A 27,618-nucleotide genomic window follows, 5' to 3' on the forward strand; every position below is an offset into this window, starting at 1 on the left:
GCCACTCCTTCTCCAGTTACCTCCAGCGGGAAATGATCCACATTTAGATGCGGCATCTCTGCCAAGGCAGTGGGCAGAGTGGCGCCATGGTGCCCACATCCAGGTGTTCCCACTCAAGGGGAAGCAGGGAGCTGGACATGCTGAGGTGGGCAGGTGTCACAAGAAGTTGGGACATGGAAGTATGGAGGGGGTTAGCGCAGCTGGCGCCGAAGACAAACGCAGGCGCACTGTGCTCCTCTGCCAGCAGGCGCTTCACCAGTGCCGTCTTCCTGGGACAGTCCTGCCTCCCACCTCCAGCCTAGTTTCCAGAGGCCACTTTTTACTCATCCTCCGGGTCTCAATTTAGACTTCACTTCATCACCTCCTCCAGAAAGCCATTCTTGCCCCCCAAGTTTAGTTGTCCCTTTTTGGTGCTCACATTTGCATCTGCAAGTGTGACTGACCACCTGCTCGCCCCTGCTTCCCTTGCTCCTCCAAAACCCCAGTCTCTGAGCAACCAAGGACAGTTCACTATCACGTCCACACATCTGGCACAACTCCACCGCAGGACAGACAGACGCAACGGACTGGATGAGTGAATGGCTTCAGCAAGTGCATCCTGGGGCCTCAGAATTCTGGTCCAAGTGGGGTTGGGGTCATGAAGGGCCCTGAGGGATGGACAGAGAATCTTCCATAACCTTCTATAGACATCTCAGTTGGTGAAGTGAGTGCCCAGAGAGTCTTCAACCATGGGACCCTGGATCTCTGAACCAACCCAAACCTGGCATCCTCATCTGACAAGTGAGAAGAACAACATCAGAAAGATGGATAAGAGAAATGCAAATCAAAACTACCCTAAGATTCCATCTCACCCCAAGCAGAATAGCAATTATCAAGAATACAAGCAACAATAGGTGTTGGCAAGGATGTGGGGAAAAGGGTACACTCATACATTGCTGGTGGGGCTGCAAATTGGTATAGCCACTCTGGAAAGCAGTGTGGAGATTTCATAGAAAACTTGAAATGGAACCAGCATTTGACCCAGCTATCCCAGTCCTTGGTCTATACCCAAAGGACTTAAAATCAGCATACTACAGTGAGGTAGCCACATTAATGTTTATAGCAGCTCACTTCACAATAGTCAAACTATAGAACCAACTTAGGTGCCCTTCAACAAATGAATGAATCAAGAAAATGTGGCATGTATACACAGTGGAATACTATTCAGTCTTAAAGAAGAATGAAATTATGGCATTTTCAGGTAAATGGATGGAGTTGGAGAATATCATGCTAAGTGAGATAAGCCAATGCCCCCAAACCAAAGGCCAAATGATTTCTCTGACAATTGCATGAAGATACATAATGGGGTGGGGAGGCAAGAATGAAGAAAGGATGGATTGTGTAGAGGGAAATGAAGGGTAGGGAGGGGGCAGGGGTAAGAAAAGGTAATAAAATGAGACAAACATCATCACCCTACGTACATGTATGATTACACAAACGGTGTGACTCTACTTCATGTACAACCAGAGAAATGAAAGTTGTACCCCCTTTTGTGTACAATGAATCAAAATCTAAAAACTTTTTAAAAAGAAAATTTAAAAACAGATGGGGTAGGTGATGCTCTGGAACACGAGGGAGCTGTGTGCTGATGCAGGAATGCTAAGCGGAGGGATTTACAGAGCCCTGCTCAGGGGAGGGACCACCTCCTGAGAAGAAACAGGAGTTCTTGGGGTAGTCACCCTGCTGCCATCCTGTCACAGGTTCTGTGTAGGACAGGACGTGGGGGAACCTGCTTCTGGGACAGAGAGCCGGGAACTTGAGGAGGAACCCTAGGGCCTGAGAGTCCCTGGCCACACTTCCTGGTCCCATTTCACTCCCCTGTCTACTGAAAGAAAGGCACCTGGCCAGACAGGATGGAGGCTCCTTCCAGCCACTTACTGGGCAAGTTACTCATTCCTCTTCCCTCAGTTTCCTCTTTTTTAAAGCAGAGATAGTAGCCGTGCTGCTTCATAGGATTGCTAGGAAGCTTAAATGAAATAAACTACATAAGATATCTACTATAGCTCCCAGCACATACATCCTCGTTAAACACCATCTAGTCCTCCTTCTGCCCTTCCCCCACCCGTCTTGGTTCAGGGAACCTCAGAGGTCAGCCTCCCATTTTGCAGAGGGAGAACCCAGAGAGGCTCAGAAACTTACCAGAAGTAACCGGTGACTCAGGACCTTTTGGACACAGACCCGGGGTGCGCAGGTTTCTACTCCCACTTCCTGTGGCTTGGGGTTTGAATCATCCGCTCATTGCTTCATGTGTACAAGTCCAGGCCACCTTCTGAGGTGGTGACAAGTGCTTTTCCTCTGTTCCTTTCAGCCCCTTGGCAGTGCTGGGCTTACACACCCTCTGGTGGCACAGATGGTGTCCTGAGAGAGGGATGGAGAGGCAGGCTCCCCGGGAGGAGCCTGAGCCGAGTGCTGGGCAGGGGTATCTGAGAGGCCAGATGTCCAGCTGGGGGTGGGGAACGAGGCTGAGGTGATTCTGGCAGCCAGGGGCTCAGGGAGGGCACCCTGCAGACCTGGCCAGCCAGGCTGGGGCCTCAGTTCTGAGGCAGAAGTTTCCCAGCAGTCATGTGGAAAGGGGCTCCTGTGGAAACGTGGCTTCATACTTCAAAACCGGCAGCCAGTCAGCTTTCTAGATGCATCCCTGCGTGTGCCATGGAGGCGGCTGGCAGGGGAAAGGGCACTCACAGAGGACCTATATCTCACACAGTGGAAGGTAACTCCACAGAAGGGCACTGCCACCTGCCACACAACCCCCTCACTCCCACCAAAGTCCCTGGCACATTCTCTCTCTTGGGGATCCAAGTCATGCCTGGCTGTTCAGGTAAGAACCACACCTGTGCTTGCCACTAGGTATCTGTCCCCGACTGGGAACAAGGAGATTTCCAGCCAGACAGAGCTCCCCACCTGACCTTCAGCTCACAAGGGAGGGATCGAGTGTCTCTTGTTCAAGGCTCTCTTCCCTATACTGACCAAGTGCCAGGCACACAGACACTAAAGCTTACTTGAAGAATAAAGGAATGAACTGTCCTCAAAAAATCTGAGGCTACAAGTCTCCGCAGCCTTCTTCCAGGACCCCGTCAGTAGCTCGCAAGCCTGGTCCTCTCACTGAGCCTGTCATCTAATCTGGGATTGTTTGGTCAAGAGTCTAGTAAATAAGCCTCTTCAAGTTCTGGGTGGTGAGAAGGTGCCCCCTCAGCCTTTTCTGGAATAAGTAAATCCTAAAAATATCTTTCCTCACTTCCTTGGCGCTCCTCTTGGCCCATCTCCAAGCCCTTCCTCAGATTTCCTCTTTGGACCCAAACCTGAACATTCCTGGCTGGCTCCTCTGGCGGGAGAGGGCTCTTGTGTGAGGTGGGGGGTGGGGAGTGGCCGGGAGGTGAGAAAACAATTTTCTGCCTCAAAGGCATCCAGCCAGGGGAGAGCCTTTCTGCCTGGGTTTCTGCTCATTCAACTGGTCTTATCTCACCGCCACCAACACAGACTCCTTCCTGGCATCCTGGGAGATCAGCTCCTCCCCAGCAGGGGACAGTGTGATGACCTCATGTGGTGGCTCTAGACTATTCCTGAGAACTAAGTATTCCTAAGAACTCCTGGAAACTTGGTGAGAATTCAGATTCCTGAGCCCCGTGACCCCAAATTCTTATTTCAAGGTCCTGGGGTGAAGTCCCACCAGCTCATTCTTAACAAGCCCCCCCCACTCCACACTAGGAGGAGGCTGGCTCTTCAGGAACTCTGCTCCTAGACTGCCTTTGCAGGAGACCAAAGGGTCTGATCAGAGGGGGGCTGACCAGCAAGGAAGCAGAGGGGAGGAAGAGGTGGAAGCCGTGTAAAGCCAGGATCTTGGCTCTGGCCACCTCAGGAAAGGAAAACCCTCTCCCACCAGTCCCCAACCCAGGGCCCAGAGCAGAGGCAGCCAGTGGAAGGAGGGTCAGTAATTCCTGGAGAAGAGAAGAAATAACAGAGCACTAGCTGTGGCTTCTGCAGTGACAGGGGTTTCAGTCAGTCCCAAGGCACCTAACAGACAGAGATGGATGTCTAGTGGGTGAAGGAGTCTGATTGCTGGACAACAGAGGGAGAAGACCAAGGAGTGGCTGACCCCGCCCCGAGAGAGTGGCCCCTCATTGACCAGTAAGGCTGCCCAGTGTCTGTCCAGTCTCTGCTCCCTCAGCAGGGTGGTGTGGGAAGCTATCAGCCAAAGGCATGCTTCGTCGAGTAGACACTGTTCAGCCTCTGCTGCCCTGGCCTCATCACACCACTGGACACCCAACCCTCTACCCCCACTGGAGGACCTTCCCTCTACATCCCCAAACTCTTCGAAGCTCAGCACAAGTCCTCCAGAGCCTCCCACCACCTCTCGGGCTCAGCGAGTTCTCCCAATACTCCCCAAATCAGAGTCACCCCTCAGCCTTCTCTCTACCACTGACTTCTACACTCCCCAAGAGCAAACCTAGGACTGCATGACCCACCTCCTTAAATGGTCAGGTCCCAAAGAAGTTCAAGGTAACCAAAGATGTGTGTTATGACCTGGACGAGCATCCCCAAATGTTCATCTGTGCCTGGTACCCAGGGTGGTGGTATAGGGAGGTGCTGTGATGTTTAAGAGGTGGGGTCTTACGGGAGGTCCTTAGGTCGCTGAGAGTTCGCCAAGGCAGGAGGGAGGAGGGAAACTCACTTCCTAAATTCTTACCCTCCTGGTATCCCCAGGGAAGTTTCCGCAAGGTTCTAAAGCCAGTGTAACTTAGCAGCAGCTTACAGACCCATGCAACCCGGAGCTCTTCTGCTCTTGGGTGATCGCCTCTCTCTACCCCTCCGCCTGTGCCAAAGTCCTATGGTGGGGGGACACACTGTGACCCAGAACTTTCCCACACACTCACTTGTTCATTCAATAATCACCTGTTGGTAATTGATGCTTTCCACATCACTCTTTAAATCAAATATTGTCTGAATGTGTCCTTGCGATTTCCACCTATGACTATGGGTCAGGCAGTTGCTAGACATTGAGGATGCAAAAGCGAAAAGCACAGTCTAGCAGAGCCAGAGAGGCCAAGGCTGGCTCCCTTCTCGGTCCCTTCTATTGGGAAAAAAGACACAAAAGTGAAGAATCGTTCATTGTGCTAGGTGCTATAAGGCTGTGCAGGGGCTCAGGGAGGGGACCCAGGAGCAGCAGGAAAAGGTAGTCTGAGTTAGAAGATCATGTAGAAGCAAGCCTGGCAAAGGAAAACAAAGGACATCCCAGGCAGCAGGGTAGCTAGCAAGAGCAAAGCTACAGGGAAGTAAATGGCATGGCTGGGATAAGTGGTTTGTGCATGCTTAGAGAAAGATCCAGAAGGGTTGTGCCCAACTGCTAAGACTGGTTATCTCAGGAAAATTAGATTGTGCAGACTTTTGCCTTCTTATATGTACACTACCATTTTGTTCGAATTTTTATAATGAGCAAGAATTACTTTCAGGAACAGAAAAAAATATATATATAACTAAGGGTGATGGTCAAATTGTAGTTAGATTGTGTGCATGTATGAATATGTAACAACAAAACCCATCATTATGTACAACTATAATGTACTAATAAAGAATGTGGAAAAATATATTAAAAATACATATAGCTAATCAAGAGTGTTCTGTGTATGATGGAATTTTAAGAAGCATGGTGTCTGGGAGAATAAAATTGGAAGGAGGGTACTGCTAGTAATGGAGAAGAAAGGGCAGGGAGCTGTCACCTGTCGCCCGACCTGGAGAAGCAGCAGGCTTGACACTAGCCTCCAGGCACTGGCCTGAGTGCTCATTAACTGGGCAATTATTTTCCTGGAAAGCTGCAGGGCAGTCGAGGAACAAAGTCCATCAGCTCAGGCTGATGTATTCCAGCTGAAGCTCCTGGAAGGAAGCAGATTCTTGGGGTTCTGGTACCCCCACTCCCCAGTTAAGCTCCCACCTTCCTTTGGGTGGAATCATGCTACGGTGAGGCTAAGAGGTGGTTCTCACCCACACCATTAGGGGGTTCCAGGCTCCTGACTCTGTTCTACCATCTCATTCCCAGCCCAGATCTGGGCTAGACAGGTAAAGAGTAAACTGCTCTTGGAATAAGGTCATTTCCAACACGCGCACACACATACACACACACACACACCACACCATACCACACACACACACACACACACACCACACCATACCACACACACACACACACACACACACACACCACACCATACCACACACACACACACACACACACCACACCATACCACACACACACACACACACACACCACACCATACCACACACACACACACACACACACCACACCATACCACACACACACACACACACACACACACACACACACACACACGATGGCCTATCAAATGATTTTTCTACAGACTTCAGTCACTTTTCTGTAGAAAACCCTCTATTTTTCCTTTGTCAGAGAAAGAAGTAACTAGCAAGTTTAATTCAGGGGTGTCACTCAAACACATACATTTACAGTTTCTTCTCCTTTCCATATAATCCACAGCAAGTGGCAGCTGTTTGAGAAGTTACAACAATGTCCCCAATCCAGAATTACTTCTCTTTCACCCTTCACAGGTGCTCCGAATTTTATTTTGGGGTTAGTTCCTGCCCACCCTCTTCCTATAGCTGATTTGTTTGCTCTTCTTTTTCTTTCTCTTTCCTTCCTTTCATTTTTTCTTTCCTTTTTTGTCTTTATAAAGATGCCATAGAGAGGTAAGAGGGGTTATGTCCCCAAAATTTAATGCACGTTTGTTGATGATGTATATTTCCCTCTGTGCAGGTCACAGACCAACACAGTATTATTGGTGCTACCACTTCGCATGCACTTAGTAAGCAGATGGAGGCTGGGGACAGGCTAGGGTGCTGACTGATGTAAATTATTAATGCTCCCTCCTCACCTTGGGGACTATTGAGAGTCAAAAAGAAGAAAAAAAAGGAAGGAAAGAAGGAAGAAAGGAAGGAAGGAAGGAAGGAAGGAAGGAAGGAAGGAAGGGAGGGAGGGAGGGAGGGAGGGAGGGAGGGAGGGAGGGAGGGAGAAAGGGAGGAAAGGAAAAGAAAGGAAAAGGAAGGAAGGAAGGAAGGAAGGAAGGAAGGAAGGAAGGAAGGAAGGAAGGAAAGAAAGAAAGAAAGAAAGAAAGAAAGAAAGTAAGTTGGGGATATAGCTCAGTTGGAAGAGTGCTTGCCTGATATGTACAAGAACCTGGGTTAATCCCCAGCACCATCAAAAAAAGAAAAAGAAAAAGAAAAAGAAGAAGAAGGAAGAAGGAAGGGAAGCAGGAGGAAAAATTAGATAAGGAAAAAAAGAGAAAAATTAGAGAAGTGAGTTGTTCAGAGGAAGAACTTGATTTAGGGGCTGAACTCTAGTCCAATAAGGAGCTGGTCCCCAACTTGACCATTTCCTTCGTGGCTGGAAAAATCTAGAGTCTCTCTCTCTCTCTCTCTCTCTCTCCTCTCTCTCTCTCTCTCTCTCTCTCTCTCTCTCTCTCTCTCTCTCTCTCTCTCTCCTCTCTCTCTCTCTCTCCTCTGAGAGCCACTCTGCCTAGAGCTTCAGTGGATGGCGCAGATGCAGGACACAAGGATGTGTCTTCTACAGCACCACCATTGCTAAGATGCTGGGTGTCAGTCACAGGGTGGAAACAGCAAGGAGACACTCAGAGTGTTCGATTTAAAAAGTAAGGTGAAAATCATCAATTACCAATCAAAATTATGTCATTTGTGCAAGAGGTCATAGGTGCATTTGGGAGACTAGGGGAGAAAGAAGGCAGGACAGAGCATAAGTCCAGGATTCCCTTGCCTAACTGTGTGCTAGAGTTATCCCAGGAGCTTTAACAAAACATCTGTGACAGGTCCCATTGAGACCCAGTGACTCTGGATGTCTAGGGACAAGGCCTAAGAATTTGCATACTTCTTTTTTAAATCCTCTGGGTGGCTCTAAAGTAGAACCAAGTTGGAGAAACCTAACCACAGTTAAAATGGGGGTGTGGACAGGGCAAAGAGCCACAGGGTGAGGATAGAGGGGAAGGGGATGGGGCCTGGGAAGAGAAGGACTGGAGAGGGTCCACAGCAGGCAGCTCGGTGCCCATCAGGGTGTCCTCCTGATGCTGATGGAGCTAGTCAAGAGCGAACCTGGACTGGTCCCCTCTGAGTTGTTACAGAAGCAAATCTCCAGCCCAGTCGGTCCCCCAGGAGTAGAGCCATATGGGGATGGGGACCCACCCACCTCAAAGCTCTGGTAGAATGACCAACCTGGTTTCCCTTCAGAACCAGCAGGGATTTTCTGGGTCCCAATACCCCACATACCATTTCTCATTTCCCACCAGCGCCCAAAATGCTCACGAAGAGCTACGCCCCTCGACCTGAGGCAGGCTCTGGAGGACGGGAAACCAAGCCAAGGGATCCGCCTCCTGGAGCCTCCATCGGCTCCCAGATTCGGGGAGGTTGCTTTCGTGTGACAGATAAACCAGGTAAGTGTGAAGTGGGCGCCCTTGTGCATGCTCTCCTAGTGTTACACGGTCCTTCAGTGACCCAGCCCCTGAAACCGTTCCCACCTCCCCTGTCTGCTTCCCTAATTCCTGTTATTTTGGATCTTCAGAACTTCCAATTTGTTTACTCCTGCATTTACTTATTTGGTTACTTATTTACTTTATTATGATGACGTGTAAGCTCTAGACAGTGACTATCAGCTCCCCTTGGGGAGGGACAGAGGACCTGGGATGGTCTCCATCAGCCATGGCATTACTTTTAATGCATCGTGGTTTTAAGCTTTCTGCACTTGATCTATGGTTTGCATCTAAGGTTGAATAAAAGCATTCTCTTTAAAGAAGCACTATACCCCCTGAGCGAGGTGTGCCTTCCGGCTCCTGTGGGGACATGTTCACTTTCTCTGTCCTTGGGGCCTCAGTGCGAGTCTGAGAGGCACAGGGCTGCAGCCTATCAGGCCCCATGGAAGATAAAAGCTGAACAAGTCACTACCCCATGGAGGCAACAGCACGGTAGAAGGTGAAAGGCGGTCCAGTTACAGTGTAACCGGACTATCAGTTATCTAGTGTAAATGGCTCCTTATCCGATTCTTCTGGTCTTGTCTGGGCCTGGGGGGAGGGTGTGAAGAAGTCGGAGCCCTAAGAACCTGGAGCTGGAAGAATCCATGAACGGACTGGAGAGGGGACAGAAGGGACATTAGTAACAGAAAGAGGAAGTGGAGGTCTGAAAACCTGCACACCTCACAGGCGTCTCTGCCCCAGCCCCGTTGATCTCCTCTTGAGCTGATCAAGGACAAATGCAATGGGCACACCAAGGTGTTGCCCATGCCCTCTCAACCCTGCTCCCTAGACTTAGTGAAGATTAGATTTGGGGACAATAGTTTGGTGCTTAAAACAGGTCTGACTTTATATAAAGCAGATTCCTTCCCCCAAAATGCAGAAGTTATTATGCTAAGAGGGGGAAAAAAAAAAACTTTTGGCTGATGGCCCACCTGTAATCCCAGTGATGTGGGAGGCTGAGGAGGGAGCTTAGCAAGTTAGAGGTCAGCCTCAGAAACTTAGTGAGACCCTGTCTCAAAATAAAACATGAAAAGTGCTGTGGATGTGGCTCATTGGTTATGTGCCCCTGGGTTCCATCCCAAGTACTCGCCCCAAAAAACTTCATAAGAGTAGATTTTGTATGATTCCATTTACATTTATATGCATTTATTAATCAAAACTGAATCTGTGGTAAAATATATACACATGTATGTAGGCAGGTATATGTGTGTGTGTGTGTGTATATATATATATATCAGAACAGTAGTTGCACGGACCTGGAATGGGGATTTATTGGGGCTGGGTACTAAGGAACTTTCTGGAGTCATTCCCATGTTCTATGTACCTTGACAGTGCCTCCAATTGCACAGGGGCAGCTGTTCGTCAGAACTGGTCCTTGGCACTGGTATGCAATGGATTTATGTACTTCCTTATGTGTAAAACTTACCCCCAAAGCAGTAAAAATAACTTAAAAATACTGAACTCCAGTTAAAGATATGAGGCTGAAGAATTGGACTACGCGGGTACTAATGTCTGCACCTCGCTTTGAAATGCACCGAAGAACATGAGGGATGGAGAGAGGGGTGGGCGGAGGATCAGCACGTGCTAAAGCGCACGCGATGAGATGTTTACAGCGGAAGCTGGTGGTGTGTACGTGGTGCTCACCATAGAAGTCTCTCCACTTTTTTGTTTGTTTGTTTGTTTTGGTATGTCTGACATTTTTCAGAATAATAGGTAGAAAACAACATGTATCCCATTTGTATACAATAATAAAAAAAAAAAAGAAAAGTGTTATAAAAAAAAAAAGAATAATAGGTAGAAATGAAAAGAATAAAGTGTCAGGGACTCATTCTCCCTCCTAAGTTCCCTCTCGGCCACCTCATGGGGTGAGATTCTTGAGGAATCCAGTGCAGTGAGCAGAGACCAGCAAACCCCTTCCGGTTCTCCTCGCTGACTGTCCCTCTTGCTGTCATTCCTGCTGTCCTCGTCCAAGCAGATTGGTAATCATTGAAGTTGTCACTGAGCCCTGCACACAGGGAAATCTACACCTCACAGTTCCAAGAGCCAGAGTCCTGCTTCCTGGTAACTGCTCGCCCAGCAGGCAAGCGGCTCTCTCCACCGTGTGCAGAGCCCAGGGCCCCTGTCTCTCCTCCCTCCAGGGGTCCAGTTCCTGTGGCTGTTGTGCTTTGTTCTTTTATTGCCTTTCTTTCTAACTGAGCTTCAAGGCCTTCACTTGCGGGGATTTCACACCTCATTCATCCACTTAGCAAGTCCCGTAACTCCACACCTGCCTGGAAGGAGAAGTATTTCTTTCACTTTTATGGAAACTGTCACACAGGCTTAGAAGATTCCACACTGTCCAGTCTCTGAGCTCATATCCTAATCCTGGAAAGTACTCCTTTGTGTCTAACCTAAATTCCGCATTCTGCTTTTCCGCAGAAGACAAAGGAGCCTGGGGCCTGGGTCTATTGTTCTCAAAATACAGTACATAGGACTGTGTATGTGCAATTGGTGGAGCAGCTAAATCAGGGGCACAGGGCTCAGACCGTTCTTTCTCCCCCACTGACCCTTTACACTCCACTCCACCCAGGTGGCTGGCCTCTGGTGGGGAAAGAGCAAGTCCCCACTGCCTGTCTGCCTGGGTTGAGGACTTCTCCCAGAAGATGCATCCCCACCCAGAGGCCAGTCTGTCGTGGTCACCCCGCGTGAGTCCATCTGGGAGCAGCAGACCCAGGAACCTCTTTCCCCTAGATTCCTTGGCTAGGTCTAAGCCTATAGACCACTTTACCTCTCAGTCTTGGAGTGAGGCAGGAACTGGACTGGGGATGGGAAGGGAGCCAAACACTGAGGCTCCACTTGATCTGGGCCCATCAGGGATAGTCCTCCCATGAACAGAAGAAATGGAGATCCAGGCTGTGAAGTGAGAGGCTTGCCCAAGGTCGACACCATGTCCTTGTCCACGTCCGACACTTTATGAACCTAATCAAAACACCGCATTTTCCAATCTCACAGTATACAGAAACAAGAGCACAAGATAGAAGGCAGGACCCCTGAGGTCTTCCCAAGGTCACACATTCCCTAGGTGTGGCTAACAGATTCTCAGTGACCACTGAAAACAGGGAGGAACAGTCCCAGTCTGGGTCACAGGCCACGCTCACAACGAGGTGAGATAATGCACATAAACACACTCTAGAAACTCCAAGTGCTCTGCAACTGCAAGGGATTGTTAAAGCAATTTTTCTTAGCCTTAGTAACACAACTTCAGCTATCATCTGCTTGCTCTTCCCAGGGAGACAGTAAGAGGGACCTCAAAGTCACCACACCACAGGAATTTTTCCTGATCCTAAAGACCCACAGTGCTGGCTCTCTCCTTATCCTCAGCAGGAGACAGGTGAGCCAAGCAGGAGCCCTGAGCCTCATCCACCACGCCTGTCCTACATCCGGGCAGCAATGATGACCACTCTTCTGGGAGCTACGCAGTGCTATGTCCCAGCTGACTCCAAACTGAGCTCCAGAATCTATGGAGCAGGCAAATCAGAGGCCCTGCAGACCTCTACTTACAGGACCCGTCCTACAGCAAGGGTCCCTATGGTCAAGTCCCTGGAGCAGAGGAGAACCCAGGGGATGGGACTCCATGGCCTTTCTCCCCAGCTAGGCCTTGGAGTTCCAAATAGCCCTTAGAGAAGGGGTGTAGGACTCCAGGCAGAAACGGAAGGAGCTGTTCTCACTAGGTAATGACACTCAGGTCCAAATGCGTGTTAATGACCAAGCTCCTGTTAGGAGGAGAACATCACTACAGTATAGAATGTAAGAGTTTTCTGTCCTCAAAAGAGCCAAATCCAGGCTGGCAGCACCCCAGCTTCGTGAGGTCAGCCATGGGTCCATGTATTGCTGTCTTGTTTGCCAGGCCATTGTTATTGTGCATGATGGAAGCTGGGTCACCATCATATCTAGCCTCCAGCCACCAGGAAGTGGCTCACCTCATTCTCCATTCCATGGTGAGGACCCTGTCAGTGGGGTCTGCAGGTCCTACCATAACACCACCTTTGATGGTGGTAGCTGTCAGTCTGTACCACAGCACAGGTCAGGGTTGGGTTAACACAGAGACACAGATTGGAGGGATGTCACCACCCACACCTCTGTGACACACGGCGTGGCTGCTGGTCACAGTGTGATCAGAGATAAGAGCTAAGAGACAGAGCAGGAGGGCAGAATCCTCAGAAGGGGCCCTCCCTCCATGACACTTAGCAATCATAGGAAGGAATTTGGAACAGATAAACCTACTCAGAGACACCTGGAGACTCCCACGCCCACCGTGGCAAACTGCAGCCCTGAGTTGGAGGAGGGGCACACACTGGCAAAATGTGGTGATGTCACAAGAACACAAGCCCACCCGCTAGGGAGGGCCCAGCATCTGAAGCTCCTCTCTACACCCCATTGAGTATCCCTGGAACCACAGTGCATCATGGCTCCTCTTGCCCCGGGACAGACCCCAGGTTGGGCACAGTCAGCCCATAGGGAAACACCCATGCTCATTTGCTTAGCACCTTTGGGTCCATGAAGGAGACAAGCAAACTCTCCAGCTCCAGTGCTCTAGGAATAGGGCTCTTGGGAGTGGTTAGAGTCAAATCCCTGGCAGCGCAAGGGCAAGCGTGGACTGCAGTCAGCCCTGCGGGTACTAGGAGAGGGTGAGCGAGCAGGCAGGCCTCATGGACATGTGACTTGGGCTGAAGGACTTGGAAAACCGAGAGAAGAAAGGAGAACATCCCAAGCTGAATGGCAAGAGAGCATAAAACAAAGGACAGTGTCCGTATGCAGGGTCCTCTAGGGTGGAAGAAGTGTCAGACTTCGTGCCAAGTGTTTAGTTTTTCAAATACCCCTCTGATGTAGGTACTGTTATCACCCACCTTTTGCAGACGAGGAAACTGAGAGTTCAGAGAAGTTCAGTAACCTACCCAGAATCACACAGCTTGTTCCTGGGGGAGCCAGAGCCAATCTCGGGATGCTCTGATTGTACACTCTGATCTCAGTCTCCTTGCCAGCACCAGTGTTAGAACTTCCAAGGAGGACTTGCTTGTGACCTTGGCAAACAGCCCCTAACAGTCACATCCCAGGCTGGCACGAGCTCTTGCTGCTTCTGCGCTCCCTGCTCTGCGGCTCAGTCCAGGTCTGCCCACTAGCTTGGCGTCCTGCCTGCCCCCTGAAGATGTCTTCAGCAGAATCACAGCCAACAAATGTACCAGCAGGACGAGACAGGCTAAATGCTTAAGAGGCTTCTGGGAACAATGCGGCTCTGTGAGCAGCCCAGGCCAGAGCACAGCCCTGTGGGGTTGACAGGAACTAGCCCCAGCTGACCGAGGCCTCCCAGAGGACTTGAGACCCACTCACACTGTGGCCAGTTCCCTGCACTCAGTGGGTGAAGACGCTTCTTGAGCCCTGGACACCCCAGTGCAGCTCAACCAGCCTTTGCCTCGCCCACCCAGGGCCTGCCTGCTGTGCCAGGGTTCCTCCTGCACACTTACTCTGGTGTCACCTTGTTCAGCACATTCCATACCCATCCGCTCCCAGAGGGAGAATGGAATTTAGATTGGCCAGGACTGACCAGGCTGAGGGACCCTGCGTGTGTCCCAGGTGAATGTCCTGGTTTGCTCCCAATCTCCTACCCAGAATGGACCTGCCTCTTCTCTAGGGCTAAAAACCTATCCTTGCTAATGCTTGGTTCTGGGGAGGTCACTGAAAGGAGAGGAAGCAATCAGGGTGCTAAGGACCCTGGCCTCACAAGTGGAAAAACACAAAACAAAACAAATATGATGTTCATTTACTGAGTGTGGATACACTTCCAGGTTTGTCCTCCATACACAGTCCCCAAGGGAAACTCAGAATAGGGTCTTCCCCTGCCTGCAGAACTCTTCTCACCAAGGCTGCCCCTCCTAGTGTGCATCTGGCCCTAAAGAGTCTGGTTTATTCCAGGCAGTGAAACTCCAGGGATCTAGAGGCAAGGGAGGGATGTCACCCCAGTCCTTCAGATGGCTAGTTGCACCCCGAGTGAGGCAAATGACCAACGGTCATGAGGGAACGTGTGGAGGTCAGGAAGGAGTAAGAAGAAAGGTGTGCTATGTGCCCAGACTCCCCTTCCTCTTGGGAAAGCATCCTGTTCTTGGCCAGTACCCTCACCATGGACACACGCATGCTCGCACGCTCACACACACCCGACTTCTTGGCACCTCCCAAAAGGAGAAAAGGCAGAGGGGCTGGGGCTGAGGGCCCAGGTGCACATAATGTCCAAGGGTTCCTGTGCTAGAGCAGCTCAGGACGAGCGCCTACCCCAACCCATTCTGCCACTCGGCTGCATCTCTAGGAGAGTGAGGGAAGGTCTCAGTGGAGGCTGACACTCCTGGCACCCTGGGACAAGGGAGTGAGGCTGTTCACTGTGCAGGGGGAAAGAGTTGCACCTAGCTGGGGTGTGGCTAAAGGACCAAGGGCAGAGGTGTCAGAGAAATGCTGGAGACAGGCAGATAGCCATGCAGTGTGTGGTCATCCACGGGCCACGTGCATGTGTCCCAAGGAAAGAAGTTCTCCTCATAAGAGCATCTCCTTTTTACATATGGCCCCTTTCACAGATGAACAAACTGAGCTTCAAAGGAGCTCATACCTTGCCTGAGGTCATATGATTAGCAAACCCCAGGGTCAGGGTGTGAACCTGAATTCCCCACTCTTTCCACTACATCCTGAGGACCCTGGGAGCCTGTGGCACAATCCCTGGCCTTGAGGAGCTGCTGGGGAGACAAAACTAACATGGAAGACCTGGCAGGCCTCAGCTTTGGCTGGTGAGTTCAGCAGTGCCACTCAGAGGACAGAGATGTGTGGGCCTGGGGTCACGGAGGAGGGCAATTCCATGGACTTGACTGGTGATGAGTGATAAGTACCTTCTAGTTATGGACTTTTTCCTAGTGAACATAGACTAGGAAGGGAGCAACAAGAAAGCTTCATTTTCCTGTTACAACCCCAAAGTCACAAAACACTACTTTTTGACTTAATTCCTTTGCTGCATAAGCCAGACCCTGGAGAAAGGACAAGGCCTTGGAACCCCAGAGTACCAATCTCATGCTTCTCTATCATCTAGCTACTTCAGCTCTCCCTGGTTTGCAGCCTCTGTATGCAGTTAAGATGTGCTTGGCTTAAGGCCCCAAAGTCAGAATTCCAGCCAGGAGGGCCATCAGTCAATATCAACAGCCTGAAACACCCCACTCCCCAACCGTCCTCAGCCCTGCTCCCAGCATTCCCAGCGCTGTGCAAACTGCCTTGAACACCCTCACCCAGGCCACCAATTTCTGGTTCTGAGTAGAATCTAACTCTTCTTTCTAGAAGCTGCAGGACTAGCCACCTAGAAGCTGCATCACCCTGGGTTCCCAGGCCAATGCTGCAGTCCGGCTACCCTTCCCCCACCTTCCTCCAGCAAAGCCAGGTAGAGCCCAGCAGTTGGTCTGCAGCCACGGCCACACATGCCCACCTCAGCAGAGAGACACTGACTGAGCTGGGAGTGGCGGAGCACCCAGGACCTCTTGTCTCTTTGTGGAGGGAGAGCCTGGTTTGTGCTCCAGGGGAGGCTGGGATTGGGGGATGAGGGACACCAACCACCTGACTTGTCTTCACAGCTCTGCCCTTGCTTCTCTCGATGACCCTGGGCAGATCCCTGGCCCTGTCTGTGGCATTGGATTTGTGATTCATAAAATGAGAGAGGTGGACCAGATGGGCCTTAGGGTCATGCATGTCCCTGTTGCATGACTCTGTGATACTTGCTTTCCTCTGGCCACAGATGTGTAGGGACCAAGACCAACCCTGACTTGACTCTCCAGACAGGTCCTGGCCAGATCCTCCGCACCTCAGGCCACACTAAGCTTCCTTTCAGACTACTGTCTCCAGCTCTGCTGTGTTCATTTTAGAAGCCTCCATCTGCCAGTTCTTAGCAAGGTCTTGACCTCCTAGGACTGATTCTCACTGGTTTGTGTCTACCAGATGCCTAGTACAGATCAGGCATACAGTAGGAGCTCAGGTTTGCTGTGTGGAAACACCGAGTCCTAATTAGCCTCTCCCTGCTCACCTAACCCCCCCGCAACTATCTCCTGACCAGACTGAGATGTCCACAGCTAGGGCGCTGACTCCCCGAGATTCCCGGGAGTTCTGCAATCCACCAGTTCCATATGCTCATGAAGCTGGCTGGTAGCCTCAGGGCCAGGTCAGATCCTGCCACCGCGGGGCAGGAGGTGAAGAGTTTCTGTCTTTGGCCTTAAGGTGTTTGCTTAAGTCACCAGGCCACTCTGCTCAAAACATGATCCTGCCCACACCCTTGGCACAGGCCCCACACGGGACACTCATGCAAGAAGCCAGCAGGTGCAGATAAGGCCAGAGGCCCAAGAATGGACTGCAGTAGCAAAATTAATATCCTTCTTTCAGATCTAGATTCAGTTTGCTCACCTGAAAAATAACTGCTGTACAAACTCAAAGGTACAGCAGATACATGCAAACACGTGGATTTAAATCAGAGAGGGCTGGGGACATGCTGGAAAGTCCTTCTAGAAATAGTGCTTCCAGAGGCAGCCCCCATCCTACATCTTCCAGGAAGTGGCCCCCCTGTGGCGTATAGCTCAGGTGTCTAAGCTTCAGTTGTGGCAGACCCTTTGTGTCCCCTCCCTGGCCTCCCAACCCCTCTCCTCAATGGCTAAGCTAGGTGCCTCTCCTGTCTCCCATTGCATCCTATGTTTCCATATTACAATGGTCTTTCCCACTAGAATGAGATCTTTTCAGGACAGGAATTTTGTCTTATTTATCTCCGTCTCCCAAGGACGGGATCCCGGCACTTGAGGAGGGGTTTTGAATGAATGGTTGAATGGATGAATGAGTGAATGAATGAATGAATGAATGGGCAAATGAATACAACTATCCACCCTGGGGTGTAAAGTCAGCTGCTTCTAAAGCAGAATGGACACTGCTCCAGAGAGAGGTACACAGCTACTGTTCACCTGCTTAACAAATAATTTAACAAAACCCAAGACTGAGCTGCTTTGAATGTTAAATGTCTTCTTTACTCTTTTCTCATTGTCTCTGAGCCTTTGTTGCTCTTTTTCTCTACCATTTACATGTCTGTCTCTCCATATCCTTTTGTTCTCCACACCAGCACTAACTCTGTACCTCAATTTAACCCTATCCATGATATCCCTAAGATGCCCTTTTTAGTCACCACCGTTACCTCTACTCTTGTTTCCTCAACCTCTGGTCTGGTTCCTTTTTCTGAACTGCTCACTTGTGACACATGCCCATATTCTGTGCCCCTGTCCATCCTGTTGGTGACTTTGAAGGAACTTCTGGTACCATCCCTCCTGTCCATATCGCATAAGGCCAGTCTACCCAGGATTTTGCTGAGACAGTAGAATAGTTGAGGAGAAAAGTTAACTAGTCCCCAACTCCAGCACATGTTTTCAAAGTTCTAGCCATCTATGTCCAGGTGACCTGGGAAGTTATTTGAAAGGCAGGCTGAAAGTGTCCAAAAGGTGGAGTGTTGGATGGGATCTCATCCTTAGTTTTGTGAATTCAAAGTTTAAGGTGATATAATGGACAAAGCAGAAGATTGGAAGCCATAATATCTGACATCAATTCCTCTCTCTTCCATCCAGATCTTTGTGACCTTGGGCAAGTTATTTCACTTCAGTCAAACTCAATTAACTCACCCCCCAAAAATGAGAGTAGCATGCCTACATCACATGGTTGGTATGAGAACCAACTGGAAAACCTGAAGGAAAGTCAAGCATTATATGAAGTAGGTCAAACTGAGGGGAGACTCTCACACGTTAACAAAATTTACACTAGACTAACTGGTAGCCCAAAATATCCATGGGTCACTTAAAAGAGAAGAAGAACATCTTCAGACAGTTCTGGATGCTCCAGTCAGCTAGGCTGTGGCTTCTCTGCCCAGAATGATGTACAGCCAGAAGATTCCCTGGTGGGCATGGTATCTCAGCAAAGGGACTCAGTCATTTGATCTGGATGGCCATTGTCCCCAAGGTAGAGTAGGAGCCTGATGACTCATCTGCTTTCTAGGAATTTCCTGGCCAAAGTTTAGAGAAAGGCAGGCTCTCCACAACACTGGACAAAGCTGGAGATCCATGGACAAAGTTCTGCCGTTCCCCATTCTCTGTCACACAATTCTTCCCCCATCCCATAAACCTATAGTGTGTTCCTAGTAAGTCCCAGGCACTGGGCTAGGTGGTAGGGACACAAAAGTGAACAAGCCATGCACCACCAGCCCATCCTCCCCAGGCATCTTTGGAGAAAGACTGACAATTGAGCATATAACTGCCATTGGTGGTATTGAGCGACACATGTCCATATTCTGTTGATGCAGAAAAGACCACAAGAATAAACCAGCAATGTAAGTCCTTGCAGGGGCCAGAAAGGGCTTCGGGAGGCAGGGTCCATGCACACGTCCTTCTCCTGGCTGGGTGGCAGGGCATGCTTGGGTTGCTTGTATTCTGGTTTTCTTCAGGCCCTTATCTGGCTACACCCTGACAACTCTGAATGACCTTGGGTGTTTCCCCAGCCCACACAAGCAATGATGGACAAACTACCCCTTGGGTTGGGCTTGCAGACAATCCATTGTCTCATTCATTAACAAATATTTGTTGAATTCCTATTATGTGCTGAAGCTAATCCATTTCATCTTTCATTTCACCCCAACTTCTAGGGGTGCCTTACGGAAGCACCCCTGTACTAATTCTATAATACTCCAGAGCCCCTGTTTTATCCAGAGAGATGGAAAGAAAATTTAGCACAAGAACAGAGCAGGTCCAAATGTACTGAAGAAAGGACAACTGGCATCAATTGGGGACTCTTTCCAGGAATGTCAAGAAACTCTCCTGACCCCCCCACCCCCGACCGTGCTGTACAGAACTGCTTTCTGAGGTCCTTCCATGGCACTCATGGGCTTACAGCAGGAGGCAGCTTGAAAAAACCAGGGCCCAGGCAGGCAGTCATTCCCGGAAGAGGCCAGGAGGTCCGCTGGCCTTGAGGGCACCTTTAATGTATTTGTTATAGGTCTAGTTTCTTGGGGTCCTTTACCAGATCCCAGATCCCCACATTCTCTCTGCTTGATACCTTGAGAAATCAGAAGGCCAGGGATGCTTTCCCCATTGCACTGATGGATAGACCAAGGCATAGAACTCACTAGGTGACTTAAGATCAGGGACCGAACTGGGAACCAGGTCTCTGCTACAGCCCCCAAACCTTCAAGGGCTCTCAGGGCCTCCCGGTTATGGCTCATCCCCTTCCACAGGGGTGTTCAGAGGTCTGCTGTCCCCCACCCCCAGATCTCCATCCTTCAAAGCCAGGAGCTCCAGAGTCCCACCCTCAGGTGGTCTCAATGGTTCCCATTGTCCAAGAGGCTATTTGCCTTGACCCCCACCCCATAAGCAGCAGGACAGCAAACTCAGAGAGGAATCTGCCTTGTGTCCCTCCTGGGCTGGCCGCCTTGGGGGAGCCTGTGGGGCAGGGGCCCCGTTGAATGTGACCTATTGTCTTCGGGGTGGATTTAGGAAGTGCCAAGCTCCCATCAAACAGCCCTGCTCCCCCAGTAAAACAAAAAAAGGGCTGTTCATTTGGGACCTTTTCCCCTTATCTCCTTTTCCTATCTCCTCAGGCTTAGCTATGGTGTAGTGTTCAAAACCACTTCCCCTCGGAGCCAATCAGAAGCCGGGGCTCACCCCGTGGCCCTGAGGTGAAGTTATTTATAAACGCCTCCCTGGATTATTTGAGCAGAGCCCTTTCACACACCTCACGAACACCTTTCTGCTGCCCGCTGCCCAGACACACCTGCAGCCCTGCCCAGCCGGCTCCACTCACCCACCGGTAAGCCCCACCCAACCCAGCCCACCCCACAGGGCTGGGGTCATCGCTGGAAGAGGGCGGGCACCAGGGGTACAGAGAGGAGGATGACAGGAACCAACAGGTCACAGGGTGAGCTGCTGGCCAACCTGGACACAAGTGGGAAGGACACTCTGGCCCCTGAGTCTGAGAGCAGCCCTCCGAGGAGCCCAGGGGGTCCCCACTTCCATGTAAGGACCTTGGCTGCCAAGGCCGAGCTGGGTTAAGGGAGTGCGTGGGACAGAGGTGGTGGTAGAGGACCCCCCAGATAGTGAAGCAAAACAGCCACCTCCTTCACAAGGCCTTCCAGGGGAAGGAGGACGGTGGCTTTCCTCAGGGGCCTGCCCATGAAGCTGCAGGCGGTGCCTCCCCTTTCTTCTCAAGCCTTGGAAGCAGAGAGCTCTTAGTGCCTGGCTCACCGGCCAGCTCTGTGTGGCTGTGTCCCCTCCCTCTGCCCCACAGAGGTCCTCCTTCACCTGTCCACCAGGGCACTTGGTGTGGACTGCCTGGAACCTTGTTTGTCCCCATTAATCCTGAGAAATTGAAAAAATGGAAGGAAAGGAAACCAAGGAGTTGGGAGAGGATGGGCGAGGGACCCGCTCCATTAGGCAGGCAGTGGGCAGGTGGGAGCAGGGCCCAGGGGACCTGGCTCCATGACGAATATTTCTGCACAGAAGGGTTTGGGTCAGGTCAGGAGATGAAGAGCCACTTCACTGGCTCCCAGTGTCTAAGTTCATCCTGCAGCTCAGAGAGGTCCTAGGCCCCCTCAGGCAGGGCCTCCATTCTTGGAAATCAGCTCAGAAGTTCCTCAGCCCAGGTCAAGCAAATCTGTCTTTCTAGTACCAACTCCCCACTTAGACTTGACCCTATTGGGTCCAAGCTCCAGGAGGAAGACCAGCACTAAGGCAGTGCTCCTTGAAGTGACAGAGGCCCCCAAGTAGGGCAGATAGAGAAGACTTTCCCCCAACCGTCTTCATGCACACGGACAACCTCCTCCAGAGTCCCTGGCCCTGCCCACCACTCTCATCTCGGCCCTGGCATTCAGAACCTGACAAGAGCCTGCCTGGGCAGCACAGAGGCCACACACACTAGTGCCACCCCCACCTCCAGAGTGGTCCCCCCAGAACTCCCAGGTCCAGTCTGCTCTGAGGCTTATTCGTATGAAATCCTGGGGCAGAGAGGGACTTTCTTTGCTCTTTCAATGACCAGTCTTCCAGGAGGTTAGCACATGATTGGTATTTAGTGTGTGTTAAACTGTACTAAATAATCAGAGTCACTCACTGAGGGACTGGCTCTACCACTCCCTGAGTAGTGAAGGGATCACTGCTTGGAAGACAGAGTTGAAGCTACAGAGCCACCTCCTCAACTCTCGGCTTTGACCTGGATTCTTGGACCTTCACTCTTCTCCTTGTCCAGGCCCCTGCTTCCAAGTGAGACTAGCCCTAAATCCTTAGAGGCTTCTGGGAGTCTACCCCACGTGTCTGTTCCCACGACCTTGCTCAGGTTTCACTGTTGCAAAGTACTCGGCAACATCTCCCCTCCAAGGGCTGGGGAGATAGCTCAGTCGGTAGAGTGCTTGACTTGCAAGCACAAGGCCCTGGGTTTGATTCCCTAGCACTGCAAAAAAAAAAAAAAAAAAAAAAAATCTACCCTTCATTCCTTTTGCTGGACTTCATTTCATCCAGCCAGCATCTCTCTGCCTGTCCCCAGCAGGGAGGGTGGAGTGGGAAGGAAAGTTGACTTGGGAATAAGGAGTGGGGATTTGGGGGTCACAGCTGTGAGTCTCTGTCCTGCATGGGATACGGTCCTGGAGCAGCCAGAGAGAGGGCACACACACTTCAGGGACCTTTAGGCCTCCCCACACCCTGAGGAGAAAATTAGGTTGGGATAAGGAGGGATAGGAGATGTATCCAAAAAACATGGGAATGATGGAAAAAAGAGTATTAAAAAATGCTTTAGGGCTACATAGGCCTCTACAGCCTCCCTCCTCCTGCCAGGGACACAGTCTCCAGCTGAGGCCCCAGCAGCATGCTTACCCTGTCCCAGCTCCCATCCCACCCTGGTCAGACAGAGGCTGCTCTTTCCCTGGGGTTCCCACACTGGATGAGGCAGTCAGAGCACAGGGGAAGCCTCAAAGTGACCTTTCCTCTTCCCAGACACAGCAACCGGCCAGGTAGGGACCAGTGATAAGGATGCCAGGGTAGGTTGGCCAAGCCAGGGCTGCTCCCGTGCCTGGTACAGGTGCGTCAAGGAATGCCCCCCCACACACACACACAAACATGCACAGCCAGGCAGGGCTGAGGAGGAAGTCAGTCTCTGCCACAGTGACTGTCAGTCACCTCCAGACCTGACCGAAACCCACAGACAGGCTCCTGCCTTCCTGCTCCCCGGATGTCCTGCCTTCTGAAAAGGCTTTCTGCTTTTCCTCTAGCCAGTCCTGGGAATCTCTGGAGGGGAAAGGACCTGGGGCTGGGGAGTAGGGGCAGATGGGAAAAGAAAGGCAAGAAAGCAGAGTGACCTGCCTGAGGTGGCCAAGCAGGAAAGCGAATCCTCCATGGTGACAGTAGTAACAATAGTGGTCAGAACGTATCGCAGGCTTACCACCGGGCACCCTTCCACCTTTCAAAGCATTAACTTGGGCACTGCGCCTGCGCCCATCTCTGCCCACACTACTCTAGGGATGTAGACAGATCTAGTCACAAGCATGATTGGAGGAGGTTCCATTGCACTTTCTTTGGCATGAGCTCTTTATAGGGGCTCCCCACAGACTCCATTTGCCCTAGCAGCTGTGTGAGTCCCCTGGATCCCTGTCCCCACTCCCCTCCCTGGGCTTAGCAATTGTCTGTGCACCCTTATCTCCTACGTCTGCTCTTCTTTTTCTCCCCCTACCTGCCTTAAGCCTCATAGCCCCCCTCTAAGTCCCTCCAGCTCTTCAGGACGGCCTCTCCTTTCCTCCACAGAATGGGAGGGGCAGGGTCACCTTTTCGTTCCTCAATATTGTCACATGGCACCTGCTATTTATCCCTGATCCAGCGAGGGGGAGGGAGGCAGTGGAGGGGCTGTCTCTGATTGATGGAGGCAGGGCTCGCGATCGGCATGGTTACAGGGCACTGGGCTTTTTTTTCAGGGTGCTGACGTCACTGGGCAGAGCTCTGTGTTTAGGGATCAGATGGTCATGTTCCCTATACCTCTCTCCCTTCTTCCTCATTCACCTTCCCACCCCTAGCCTAGCACAGTGAGGCGCCCTCACTGGGGGCTCCTGGGACCCCACAGCCTCAAGGACCCTAGGAAGCGAGGCCCTCCCCACTGTGCTGGCCACACTTACCCCTCCCACCCCTCTTCCTCCAGCACTGAGGACTGGCTGGGGATGGAAGGGACGCCCCACCGCCACCCCTCTTCTGGGGATTGGGAAGTATGTGAGGGCGTCTCCTGGCCAGGACCTGAGCCTGCAGATTGAGATTCTGTTTTGTATTCATCGCCCAGGGCAGCCGAGGCCAGGGTGGGAGACAGAAACCATGGCAGAGCCCTCAAAGGAAGAAATGGAACCCAGCAGGCCAGTCTCCTCAGCTAGGGAGCAAGGTCACCAAAGTGATCCAAAAGGGGCACTCTGCTTGCCACTCAGGGGGAACAACCCCCAGAAAGTAGGAATCAGTGTTGTCTCTAGAGGGGTCTAGAAGCCCTTCCAGCAGGAGCACTTAGTGAGAGTCAAGGCCCGGCTCAGCCCGTCCCACCTCTCTCGAAGACTCCATTTCTTTATCCACCAAAGGAGAGGCTTGGGCCAGGGAGCCCTCCAGTTCGCTTCTAGCAGTACTTCCCAACTCCTACTGGCCTCTGGGTTCTCCTTATTGGAATTGTACTTTTTTTTTTTGCGGTGCTGGGGGAGAGATAAAAAAAGGGACTGTGAAAGCTCCCAGAGTCTCTTCCCTGGTAACACCCTATTTCTGGAAAGGAACTGGGCAGAGAGCATGGGGAAGGGACAGATGCAGTGGTGCATAAAGCAGGGGGGCTCTTCCCTGTGAGCCCGTGTCAGCGGGGACTCCCTGGCATCCGGTCCGCAGCCATCCGGAGAACTGCCCAGAGGGGTAAAGACAGTCCTGAGTCACCTACCTGTTGCTCTCGGAAGGATTTCCACCGCCCCCGCCCCTTTCCTCCCTCCCTTCCTGGAAAGGACAGCCGGGAATTACCAAAGCCAACAGCTGGAAGAGGGGCCCATGGAGGCGATTCTAGAAGAGAGATCCCTCCAGGCTGAGGTGGTCTAGAAAGGCTTCAGAGACAGAAGGAAGAGAGGGAGGAGGCGCTTAAGCCCATCGCAAGAATGGGCAGGTCTGGAAAAGCAGAAGTGAGTCAGGGGACCTGGGTAAAGAGCAAAGTGTGAGCAGAGACTCAAACTTGTTTGGGGCAGGGTGGTGCCAGACAGACCCACCTGGATGGTACAGAGGACCCAGCCAACCGATCCCCCAGTGCACCACAACAAGGCCAGAGGATGAAAAATCAAAAGCGTCAAAACTAATGAGGAAGAGAGGTTTCTGACAGGGGGTGTAGGCTGGATTGGAGGAGGCAGGGCTGGAGGCCAGGAAACGGTTAAAAGGCTATTGCAACAGTCCAGGTGTGAGACCAGACTCAGGAGGTGGAGGGACAGAGGAGAGGTGCAGAGGCGATGGATATGAGAAAAGAAAGGAAGGAAGGAAATGGAAAAAGGAACGAAACCATAGTAGGCTGATGAGCAGTAAATGTGGAGACTGAGTGGGAGGGAAAGGGCAGGGCCATGCGGCAGGGAGGGACTGAGGGACAGGGAGAAAGAGACCACTGAAGAAATGGGGAGGTCGGTGGGGGAGCTGAGAAAGCAGGGCTTAGTAAGACTGGATGTTAGGAGCGTCCCCCTCACCCCCGACTCCCAGTGCACTCGCTGCCAGAACTTCTGCCTTTGGGAGTGTTCTGGGAAGGTGCTTCCAGGGTCACTGCCCATTGGTGGCCACGGAGGCAAAATTTCCTATCACAGCTCCTCTTCCAACAATTTGGGCTTTTTTTTTTTTTTTTTTTTTTTTGAATTGGGGATTGAACCCCAGGGCACTTAACCCCTGAGCCACATCCCTAGTCTTTTTTTATTTTTTATTTTTTATTTAGAGATAGGGTCTCACTAAGTTACCGAGGCTGGCTTTGAATTTCAATCCTCCTCCCTCAGCCTCCCCAGCTGCTGGGATTACAGGCATGTGCTACCTTGCCCTGCTAGGCTATTTCTTTACAAATGGTCTATTTGATGGCCTGGAACAAGCACATTCCCCAAACCATGAGTCTCTCTGAAACCAGGTCTAGAGCTCAGATTACTCTGGAAAATCATGGTCCCTCCTCATGGCCTCCAAAGAGCCCACCAAGAATATCACTTGGAAAACCAGACCCTTGCAGATCCCATAGAGGGCGGGAGGAAGAGTGAGGCCAACCTCATGAAGGTCTGGTAATAGTTGCTCCTGTACAGAAGGAAGCACGCTCCCATCCTAATAATCATAATCATCGCTGTTACAACTTACTGGTCGCCTAGGAAAGGCCAAGAACCTCACACACTTGATCGGGTTAAATCCTCCTAGCACCCGCCTGGGACTACTATTATCCCCATTTAGGAATGAAGAAACTGAATCTTTGAACCCAGGTCATTCTGGCTGTAAAGCTTGTGCTGCTTTCCTGATGCCAACCTGCATTTCTCTCACTGAAATGTCTCACCTGCCATTACTCTTACTCATTTCTGCCTGTGTCTTTTCCAAAACACCATTCATTGATTCACTCAACAAGCATCTGTTGCATACTTACGGTCAGGCAAGAGGCTGGGCAGGGGAAGTGGGGAGGTTCATGTCCCCATCTTGCCCTCTGTTGGGTATTATCAGGATATTTCCAGGAATCCATCCCTCACCTGTGGTTTCCCCTGGACCTCGGTCCCAAGACCAAATGAATGGGAGGCGCCAGCCCAGCCTTCATTAACTCGAGTACAACCTCATGAATGACAGAAACTCACATTCATATCATTCTCTACACTTCACTTAAGTAAAATCTTAGCCATTAAATCATTTGATCTTCACAACAACCCTGTGAAGTAGGAAGGTTGCCCCCATTTTGCTGATGAGGAGTCTGAGTTTCAGAGAGGCAATGTCACCCATTCTGCCTCCTCAGTAAAGCCAGAAATACAAACAGGTCTCCAGACCCTTAGTGAATGCTCTTTCTATCTCTTCCCAGTGTCCTCTTCCACAAAAATTATCCATCAGCCTGCTCCCCTCTGATAACCTCCCCACTCCTCCCAGGTCCTTCCCTAGGAAGTCGAGAGCCATCTCCAACCTGTCCTGAAGTTACATATCTCAGGTTTTTTTTTTTTTACCAAACTGGACATAGTCACCCCACCCTCCCCACTTCCCAAATATAAACCCTCCCTCTAAAGGTGGAGGTAAGCTGCCCCCACTCCTTCCTCCAAGCAGATTTTCCCAGGACTGGGGGTCAGGGCATAGGAGAAGGGACCAGAAGTTGGAGGAAGTCGGGGAAAAGTTTCCCAGAGGGAACTCCTCTGGGCCTCAAAGGGCCCTAGCACCTAGCTCTACCCAACTCGGCTCCTGGAACGTCAGAGAGGTTGCGTAAAAGTCGAGAAGGAGAGACACCAGTGCACAAGGGTGGAGGGAAGGCGAGGCACAGGAAGTTGTGGGAGAGGCAGCCAGCAACGGGACCATCCTGATTTCCCCAGACACACCATTGTCCCTCTGGGGAAACCTGCTGGTGAAGTCCCGGGTGTCTCATTTGAGAAGGGTCCTCCTGAAGTCATCCTGGCCATTCCCCTGCCTCCAGGAAGGCTGCTTTCTCTATTTGCTCCAAGTGGACTGACTGAACAGCATGAACCTTTCTGCCAGGGAAACTGAGGCCTGGTGTGGGGGAGTGGTCTGTAGGGGCTCCAAGAGGGGCAGAAGGATCCATGTGCTGCTTCCACCTGTGACTTCTACCTTCGTACACCCACCTCCCCTTTGCCTGGTGCTCGGCGGGGGTGACGGTGATGTCACAGGTGTGGAGTGCCAGCCACGTGCTGGGCGCCAAGCAAAACAGCCAGGGCAAGTGTGTGCATCATCAGTGCCTGAGAAGGAAGGCCACCAAAAGAAGCGAGTCTGGCGGAAAGACGACA

General features: G+C 51.3%; 1 protein-coding gene across 3 annotated transcripts in view; it reads left to right on the forward strand.

Moving 5' to 3' along the window:
* The first annotated feature begins 20,387 nt into the window (after window positions 1–20,387).
* Window positions 20,388–27,618, forward strand: part of Slc26a9 (solute carrier family 26 member 9) — a 28,614-nt gene continuing 21,383 nt past the window's right edge. For all 3 annotated transcript variants that reach the window (XM_047520808.1, XM_047520809.1, XM_047520810.1), the window contains exon 1: window positions 20,388–20,456. The gene's annotated coding sequence lies outside the window, so the exon portion shown is untranslated. The remainder of the gene's footprint in view (window positions 20,457–27,618) is intronic.

This window comes from Sciurus carolinensis, chromosome 12 (genome assembly GCF_902686445.1).
Source record: "Sciurus carolinensis chromosome 12, mSciCar1.2, whole genome shotgun sequence".
Classification (NCBI taxonomy): Eukaryota; Metazoa; Chordata; class Mammalia; order Rodentia; family Sciuridae; genus Sciurus; species Sciurus carolinensis.